Raw genomic sequence first — 7887 nt, 5'->3', positions numbered from 1 at the left:
TAAGGCCATTCTCAGGAACTGCTAGATTGGGACTTCCTGGTGCTTGCCTTCAAGAGACCCAAAGAATAAGCTTGGGACTGCCAAGATAGCCCCAGTGGGAAGGGCACCACTGCTCTTCTGCTTCACACCTGGATGCCTAATCTTACTGACCTTGATGTGACTGTCACTTGCCTACTTGACTTCTGTCTTGCTGTCTGATCTTACTGACCTTGATGTGGCCCTCACCTGCCTACATGACTTTTGTCATCTGCCCTGTTTTCTGTATACTATATAAGCCTGGTTTTCACTTTGTGCACGGACTCATACATTTAGATTTGAGACAGAGAATTCCATTCGAGCTTCGAGCCTCATGCAGTCCGCAGCCCCCCGGGCCCAGAGCACTTGGGCTGTGTTTCAGGTAACCTCAGATGTATCTCAATTGCTGAGCTGCCAGATTTTTCATTTCTCTTTTGTAATGACTATAAAAGCCTGATGCCATTTTTGAGAAATACACTCAGACTCAGCACTTCTTTGTGTTGACTCTGTTTGTCATCCGCTGAATTTTTTGCCCACCTGACCAGAACTCTCATCCCTCGGAACAAGAGGTCCCCACAGCGAACCCAGTCTGTGGCACAGGGAGACTAGATATCATGTGGAAATTTATTAACCATCATGGTGTCCCTAATAAAAATTCTTTTATTAGCAGCTAGTCTACCTTTAGAATGCCTTAGCCAGTGTTACAAAGGAAAACATACAGAGTAATACTTATAAATACAAAATGATTATTTTGGCATTCCCCTCTTTTTATTGCAACGAGATTTTTTTCCTCACATAATATAACCTGATTATGGGTTCTCTTCCCCACATTCCTTACAGTCCCTCCCCTCCTCCTCTCCCATCTGGATCCACTCCCTCTCTGTCTCTCATTAGAAAGCAAATAGGATTCTAAGGAGTAATAATAAAATAAAATATAGTAAGAAAAAACTAAAACTACCACACCAGGGTTGAAAAAGACCAACAAAAAGAAGGAAATAGCCTGGGAGAAGGCACAAGAATTAGAGGCCCACTCATTCTTACATTCCCATAAAAATGCTAAGCTGGGAGCCGTAATACATATTCAGTCATCTTAGTGCAGACCTTTGCATGCTGCTTCTGTCAGTGTGGTATACAGCTTTAGCCCTACTATTTAAAGGACCTTGGTTGGTTTGTGTGTGTGTGTGTGTTCCCTATCACCCAATCTGTATTTTTTTCCTACTAATAATCTCAGAAATTTTGGAAGGATTTCAGGCATGTCTTTCTTCTGGTCTCAAAAGATACAGGTAAAACAAGAGGGCCCATTAATGAATCTTCTTGAAGTATTCTTCGGACAATTTTGAAATCAGCTTGGTCACAGAGGAATCTGGCATGCTGTTTATGAGGTAGACTTCTCCATAGGCTCAAAGTGGAGCAGCTTCACTAAGCAGAGTTTCTTCTATATACTGCAATCTATTAGAAGGTCAATACTCAGACATGTGATGGCTTTATTAGGGTCAGGTATAAAGAGCTCTTTTAGTGCAACACCAGGGTTCACCCAAAGCTCCCCTAGTCCTCAGATTTTCAGTTGATTGGATCTGATGAGAGTGCAGTGTTGACATGGACCAGCATACAGTTCTTCTTGGATGTGGTGGATCAGGCAAAATGACCAAGGTAAGAATTCATGGAGACTGCTACCATTTTCACAGTTCGTATTGTGAAACTTACTGGCTTTGCCGATGAAAGCACATACAAAGGTGATACCTAAAGGATAGAAGAGAAACATCAGTATTTCCCCCCAAGGCATCAAGTATTCGCTCCTTAAACTCTCCGTTGACATAGCGATGCACTGAATTCTGGATGATAGCAGGATCATGGCTGAGGAACTGGTGCAAGGACGAGTTCTGTTCAAGTAGAGTAAGATCAAAGTACTTTATTGAGCATGGTCACCCAGAAGCAACAGGCTGGAGGTTTGCAGAAGCAGAGGTGCTCTTAGGAATGGTACTTACCTGAGGAGGACTAGATTTGATGGCACTAGAAGGAACCGTTCAAGCTTTCAAGGGATGGGAGTAGCCATAGTTCTGCCTAGTTATGATGCCTATGAACTACAACAATGACTAGCATGGCCCAATTACTCTAAGGGGTACAATAGTGGTGTATATAGCTTGCCTATAACCAACAACTTTCTAATTGAGTTTAATAAATATGCTAAACTTTCCTAAAGCAGATACACTATCATAATACTCTTGAGGTAATTATGTCAACTACAGTAGGAATTTGACAGGCTAATAGAGTGCCACTGCTTTTCTAGGTCAGACAACCAATGCTGAGAGTGAGAAACGTAGATATAAAATTGGCTCTCTTTCAACTGAATGCTCTTTCCATAGTAGAAAACACTCTTGGGTTTTCATAAGTCTAAGTTCAAACACACAAACATTTAAAATCTATCTTGTTGAACTTTATGAAGCAATAAACTTTCACTTTAATGAAATCTATTTCCAATGAAACAGAAATTTATTATTCTTGGTATAGGTACCTCTGGAGAAAATGATTTATATGTAATGTTATGGCTAATCATAACTGCCAATGACCATCACACACCAACAAAGAGGGAACCCAGTTGAGGAACTGCCTCTATTACATTGGTCTGAAGGCAAGTCTATGGAGTGTTTCCTTAATTTCTAATTGGTAAGGGTTAGTTTATTGTGGGTGGGTCTATCCCTGGCAGGTATAATCCTGGGCCTATAAGAAAGGCAGCTGAACATGAACCTAGACACCAGTAAGCAACATTCTTCCACGGTCTCTGCATCAGTTCCTGTCTCTAGGTTCCTTCCACTGAGTTCTTATTGTGGTTGTAGTCTTATCAGTCAAATAAAGCCCATTCTTCCCATTCTTCCGTAAGTTGCCTTTGGTTAGTGTTTTATCACAAGAACAGAAACAAACAGAAACAAAGTAGAACAAATGGGATTCATGCTTAGTATAGAAGTAGGAAAGAAATTATGGTAATGTTTTTTATTGTTATTTTTATTTCAAAACACTAACTTGAAAAAAGGCTCTATTATGGTTAGAGCCTTTCACGATGTCTGCAAACAGGCAAACAGACATATGACTCTGTCCACAAAATGTGAATAGTGACAGCTATTATAATAAAAATCATGTACTGAATAAGGAGACACTACCCACTTTCACATGCTTGAGTAGCTCTTGACCCTTCCTTCCGTTCATTCTCCCCCTTCCCAAATATTGAGTGTCCCAAGAACCACACAAGGCTTGTGACACAACGGACATTAAAATCCAGTCAGATGAAGGTTCTAATGCCACAGAATTTGCAGTCTAGCAGGGAAGACAAATGTTAGCAATATTGTGTTATGTCAGGATGTGCTGTATCATCTGTATCTCTTCTCATGTAGAAATGAAAAAATGTGAGACTACAAAAGAATGATTTCAATAAAGAAAACACTGCTTCCAAACAAGAGGGGGAGAACACTGCATCTTTAACATGAAATGGGGTATACATATTTTCCTTAGAGAACTAGGTCAAATCTGTATTACTAGAGTGAATTAATTTTTAAATAAACTAGATTCTCTCCAGAGAGAAATGCAGTGGTAACTTGTGTCTTATCACCAGAGTTTAATTTTTACATGAAAACTGTAAGCAAATGACTCAGGCCCACAACCTCTCTCTAACCAGTTTGTGTAAATCTCTGTTGATCTCAGAAAGATAACTGGGGTCATAAGTATGACCACAGGATGACATGGTGTTTGCTAAGGGTTTTTACATCAAGTAATCTCCCATGGGTCTAGCTTCGATTTAAGAGTATTATTCACAAAATTTTAATTTTATGGTGTTCAAAGCTGTCTCTGTCTGTCTGTCTGTCTCTGCTTCTGTCTCTCTCTCTTTCCCTCACACTCTCTCTAAAATTAGAGGTAGGAGGTTGGGGGAACCCTCCACAATGCAATAGAGACCTGGGAGGTGAGAGACTCTCGGGACTCAAAGGGACCTTAGATGAAATGCCCAACAGTAGGGAGAAGGAACTTATAGAGCCCACCTCTAGCAGGAAGACAGGGCATCAAATGAGGGATAGGTTGCCATCCCACAGTCACTACTCTGACCCATAATTATTCCTGTCTGAAAGAACTGCAGGGATGGAAATGGAGAGGAGCCTGAGGAAAAGAAGGTCCAGTGACAGGCCCAAAGTGGGATCCAACTCAAGGGAGGTCCCAAGTCTTGACACTATTCCTGAGGCTATGGAGCACTCAGAAAAAGGGACCTATCATGACTGCCTTCTGAAAAACCCAATAAGCAGCTGAAAAAGTCAGATGCAGATATTTGCATCAACCAATGGACAGAAGCTGCTGACCCCTGTGGTTGAATCAAGGGAAAAGCTGGAAGAAGCTGAGGAAGAGGGTGACCCTGTAGGAGGGCCAGCTGGGAGGAGGTATGTGATGTGGAACAGTCATTGGGTGTATCTGGAGGGGAATAAAATCTGGAGTGTAAATAAATAAATAAGTAAATAAATAAAAGATTAAATAAAAAAAGTAAGTATTGCAGTATGGACATAAAAAGAGCTCAGTTTCCTGCCTCTCCCATCTGTTTTCAAGCTCTGCTTCTAAAGGCTTTGTTTCCTTTCCTGGGCAGGTGTTTGCTACTCCCTCACTTGTCCCTACCTTCTGGGCTTAGTGATCCCTCAGTTTTAGAGCCCTAAGTGCTGGAGTCCCAGGTGCTTGGCATCATCTTCAGGTAGCTCTTAGCTTCTTCCAAAATAAAAAGACAGACATTTATGATGAAACAATTAACAACTGTGGATTAGCTCAATTTAAGAACAACTATTTCAAGACAAAATACGTGTGTTCCTAGTTTACGGTTCCATTGATTGGTAGACACTGAAAAGAACTAAGAAATAGCTCACTGAAAACAAAATGCAAGAATAAATTTTGTGCATCACCCAAATAGGTGTAAATGTATATGCATGTGTGTGGTGAGATCACACACAGGAAAAAGAGAAAACACTTCTTATATTAAGTGATTTTTCTTTTAGCATTTGATTTTTAATAATTTAACACAGTGATTATGCAACTCACTTATGAGAAATCAACATAACACTAAAACTAAAATATGAAATGACAGGACAAAAAATCAATACCTGCAAATTAATCACAGTTTGGTTGGCAACAGATTCCTCAAAGTAATATTATGTTCCAAGGCAGGAGGATAATGACTTGGAGCAACTAAGGCAATATAATAACTGGACAAGAGAACTGTTCAGTGAGATATTTAATTGGTGAGTATAGGGAAGGGTTGAGTTTTCCATTATGCTTTCTTCTAAAGTTTACGTTATTCATGCCTCAGTCTTAAATCTCAAAATGTTTTATAACTAAAATTTAAAGCAAAATGTAAGCGTATTATTCTAATCTTAAGATGATTTAAATTTTCTAACAATGTTGCTTTATAAGGCAACAGTGTGGAAACCTCAAACCCACTTAGAAGGGGGAACAAAAAAATCATGAGAGGCAGAGGGAGGGAGGAACCTAGGTGGCAAAGGGCAGGGGGAGGGAAAAGAGAGAAGTAGGATCAGGTATGGGGGTGGGGAGACAGGAGAGAAGGCCAGGAGAATGAATCAAAATATGCAGTGGGGTTTGTTGGGGAGACCTCTAGAAAGTCTCAGAGACCTGGGATGTGAAAGGCTACCAGGACTTAATGAGGATGATACTAGCCAAAATGCCCAACAGTTGAGAGATGGAATCAGAAGAGTCACCTTTAGTTGAGGCGGGGGGCCACCCACCCATGTTCAAAATTTTTGACCCAGAATTGTTCCTGTCTAGAGGAAATGCAGGGACAAAAATAGAGCAGAGACTGAAAGAAAGACCACACGGTGACCACCCCAACTTGGGATGCATCCCATGTGCTCACACCAAACTCTGACACTATTACTGATGCCATATTGTGCTTGCTGACAGCAGCCTGGCATGGCTGTCCTCTGAGAAGCTCTAGCAGTAACTGACCGAGACAAACAGGTCAGGCACATCTAGGGAAGAGTTAGGAGAAGGACTCAAGTAGCTGAGGGGGGTTGCAACCCCATAGGGAGAACAACAGTGCCAGCTAATCTGGACCCCTCAGAAATCCCATATACTAAGCCACCAACCAAGAATTATACATGGACTGGTCCATGTCCCCAGGCACATTTGTAGCAGAGGACTGCCTGGTATGGCCTCATTGTGAGAGGATGCACTTAATCCTTTGGAAACTTGATGCCCCAGGGAAAAGAGATGATGGTGGGGGTGAGGTGGAGGTAGGTAGGAGGGTGGGGGAGCATCCTTTCAGAGGTGGAGTGTATGGAGTGAAGAACTCTGGGAGGGATGTCCAGGAAGGTGGGCAACTTTTGGAATGTAAGTAAATAAAATAATTAAAACAAACAAACAACAAACCCCAAACCATCATTTTACCTGTCTGACACTTTTTTTTCTATGACTACCTTAGTCCTACCACAAATTGTGTCTCATGAGTAAGCATCCTTTTAAGCATGTTCAATAAACTACACTTATGAACATCTTAGTCAAATAATTGGAGACCAGAGGGATAGATGCTTTGTTAGAATTAAAAGTTCTTCAGGAGACTCTAACTAGCTCTTGGTTTTATCAGTAGACTTCGATGGAGTTAGAAGACACTAAATACAACAGACAACCAGATATTGTAATCATGAAGTTATTTAAGAGAGCAACAACCTGGGGAGGGAAGCCAGCTCTGTAATGAGCTCATTGGTAGAGAAATATAATCAATCAGAGCACATCTGTATGGTTAGTAAACCACAGGGCAGATGTGTTGCAGAGGACGACTGGATAAAGTACACAGATATGTACAGAGGACAGTGCCGGGAGGAAACAGCTTTGAAACTGACTCCACCTAGACTTGGAAGCAGCTAGGATAACCTCTGGCCATGTCACCCTCCACCTTTCTTCTAATTAACACAATCATTTGAAGACTATTTTGTTAGTAAAATTTCAGGTAATTCTGCTAATGCAGTTTCTTTGTATTTTCGTATGAGGACCTACACATATTTTCTCTCAGATTTTGCCCATCTTTTCTCCTTTGCTGTTCTCTTGACACTCTGAGCCAGGATAACTTCAAATGTTTCCTCCATCTGCTTGAATATCTATTTTCCCACCTTACATATGTGATGTGTGAATTTTCCCTCTTTGTCATTGTTTTAGAACAGAAAATATTAAGCCGAATTTAGTATATCTTGATTTTTATCACTCAATGGTTGTAGAAATTTCGAGTTAATTTGTTTTTCTGGGTAAAGGAAGATGTAACAGTAATAATATAGATCATTTTGTCAATATTTCCAGCTATATTATTTTCTATTTTTCATCGAATTGAATTTTCTAGAACCTCCATGACAATGAAAAGGAATACTTATATCATATATAAGCCTTGCTTAGTGTCTAATTCTTAAGATGTTTTATGACATTAAGGTGTCAAATGTCTATTCACCATGTGTTAATACAGTGTAAATATTTTGATACATTTTCAAATTCTATTTGGGAAATTTATTTTTAGTTGTGGTATCTATATCCATCTGGAGAATTCACAAGACACTTGTGGAAACACCTGCCTTATGTCACGTACTGCTGGTCAGGATGTTAAGCCTGTTAAGATGTTGTGTATAATATTACCCATAAGCCTTTATGTGTAAAGTTTAGACCTAAGAGAGGATTTCTCCTTTTTTCTTTTATTTTTCTTCATTAATTTTCTTCCTGGATAATCCATTATTAAAGGTGGAGTATTAAATCCAAAGTAAGACAATAAGTGGGAGAGGGTGGGGTGGCAAGCAGGGGGAGGGGGGAGGCAATAGGGGTTTGTTCCTGTTGTTTTTGGTTTTTTGGTTTTTTTTTTGG

General features: G+C 40.2%; 1 long non-coding RNA gene across 1 annotated transcript in view; it reads right to left on the bottom strand.

Moving 5' to 3' along the window:
• Positions 1–1479: 1479 nt before the first annotated feature.
• Positions 1480–7887, bottom strand: part of LOC116101161 — a 13410-nt gene continuing 7002 nt past the window's right edge. The window contains exon 2 of the long non-coding RNA XR_004122815.1: positions 1480–1755. This is a non-coding gene — a long non-coding RNA (uncharacterized LOC116101161). The remainder of the gene's footprint in view (positions 1756–7887) is intronic.

The sequence above is a fragment of the Mastomys coucha genome, unplaced genomic scaffold (genome assembly GCF_008632895.1).
Source record: "Mastomys coucha isolate ucsf_1 unplaced genomic scaffold, UCSF_Mcou_1 pScaffold21, whole genome shotgun sequence".
NCBI lineage: Eukaryota > Metazoa > Chordata > Mammalia > Rodentia > Muridae > Mastomys > Mastomys coucha.
This window is presented reverse-complemented; position numbering and strand designations above follow the sequence as displayed.